The sequence below is a fragment of the Lygodium microphyllum genome, unplaced genomic scaffold (assembly GCF_053477565.2).
Source record: "Lygodium microphyllum isolate KBCC unplaced genomic scaffold, Lygodium_microphyllum_v1.1.10 scaffold_35, whole genome shotgun sequence".
NCBI classification, from domain to species: domain Eukaryota; kingdom Viridiplantae; phylum Streptophyta; class Polypodiopsida; order Schizaeales; family Lygodiaceae; genus Lygodium; species Lygodium microphyllum.
In genome coordinates this window covers 1,644,666-1,646,732 of record NW_028229518.1, presented here as the reverse complement: position 1 = coordinate 1,646,732, position 2,067 = coordinate 1,644,666, and the positions used below count along the sequence as shown (strand labels likewise).

The 2,067-nt window shown below is 39.9% G+C and overlaps 1 pseudogene; it reads right to left on the bottom strand.

The window, feature by feature from the left end:
* Positions 1-762: 762 nt before the first annotated feature.
* On the bottom strand, positions 763-1,524 carry LOC148009170 (protein SOF1 pseudogene; annotated as a pseudogene).
* Positions 1,525-2,067: the final 543 nt, after the last annotated feature.

Below are 2,067 nucleotides of genomic sequence, written 5' to 3'. Positions count from 1 at the left end.
AGATGTCAAGCAAACGGTCATCTTGCCTATATAATGCTGAAAGTCACCATCTTTACTCAGATTATGCCGCCAATCATCTTCCTCATCGTCATCCTGTCCGTCGGCCACCCCCTGCGTCAACTCTGCTCCGATACGCCGTCATTATCCTGCTTTGCACTATGCTACCATGTTCATATGTGTGCCGCCACCTTTGCGTATGTCGACTGCTTTATCCATTACGACGATTATAATGGTATTAATGATGGCAGGGATCAATTTATAAGCACCTACTTTTACAACATTGGATGACGTCCGTCTATTCGCAGCTTTAGCAAAAGTCGATGGTTTTAAAGCTTTTTGATTTAAGCATTTAGATGAGACTCCATCACCATCTCTGTTCTCATCATCATCTTCCACTTCTTTTGAAATTGGGTGTCATACTCATAATCGTAGAGAAACACAATATCATCGCCCTCCTTGCTTGATATGCTGCACATTCAATCAATTTTCCCAAGGTTTTAGTTGTCCAATACTGCCAGAATAAGCTACTGTTTTTCATCCAAATACTTTTGAATGATTTCTGTCTTCACAGTCTGCGGAGGATAGGACCCCATGTGGGACTGAATCCGGTGTTGCTACATGTGTGTGTGAGAGTGAGTGCGCCTGCGTATATATGGTGGCAGCTCAAAGCGTGTACCTGCAAGAATGCAAGGCTGTACAGGGCCGCAGATTAAATCAGCATGCGAATCCGACAAGAGGGCGCTGTAGCCGATCCAATGCTTGTCAATTCTTTTTTATCTCAAGCAGATGTTTGTAACGCTCCTTTAATAATGCATAAGCATGTTTACATTTCTCTGTTGGAAGCGTCACTCCAAGTTGATCTAATGCTTTAGCCTTCCAAAGGCGTACATTAGTGTTATCACTTCCAGATGAACATATGTGGCATCACAACTAAACTTAGAGATGAAAACCCTTTGCATTCGCTTTGTATGGTATACCTCCGTACTATGACCACCTTTGTAGGTAAAAATGCGAACCGTTCTATCATAAGATCCAGTAACAAATTCATGTCCTGTAGGAGAATAGTCAATGTCCATTTAAACAGTAAATACATGATCTTTGTGAATGCATAGTGAGCTCTTGAGCTTTCGCATGTCATAGGAATAACAATTGCAACCTTCATTAGCACAAGTAAAATTGAACACTTCTCCTGGGCCCCCAAGCAATAGCATATGTTCTTGTTTGCATTATTCTTATTGGAGTTCCCATTCGAAGATCGTGCTTGCTGTGGTCACAAAAACCTTAGGTTCTGCAACATGGAAACGAACTAAAATGGCTGTTTGCCCCCCAAGAAAAACTGGTGATAGGTTCCAACCTATTATGATCCCATATATCAACTTGAGCACTAGAAGTACCAAAAAGGCTTCCATTCCATTGATGATCAATTGCTCTAAAAGCATTTTTACCAACATGAATCACCACATGCTCTTGATCAACTGCATCATCAATGCTTAAGTCACCAATTTTCACATATGAAGAGACATATCATTTGCACTAGCAACATCTGAATAGCAAATCACATGGGGAAAGTCCAAATCCAAGCTCCGTAATAATCATAGCTTGATGTTTTCATCAACAAGCTATTGAAGAAACAACATTACGACCTTTTCCTTTGATCCTTGAGTCTTCAAAACGGATTCCTTCATATGAACCTGTTTTTTCATGCAATGTACTCTATTAAGAATGTGCTTTGGAAGAGAATTTCATGCCCAATCATTCATGCGGTTTGCAAATTAAAATCCATACAATGCAATCAATCAAACGATGCTTCAAACGATGCAATCAATCAATCAATCAAACGATGCTTCCACAAAAAAATTTATGAATGCATTGAAGAAAATGTGCCTAGTATAACTACATGTGCTCGTGCATCCTGCAAAATGCAAACAAAAAGACACACACAATGGAAAATAAATTCCTAATGAGCTGACTAATGTTTTCAAATTCTTGGTGAAAAACTTCGCCTTTAGGTTCACAATGGTGGAGGTGTAGCATCACGGCAATGTCTGATTTTCCACTGTCCAATTT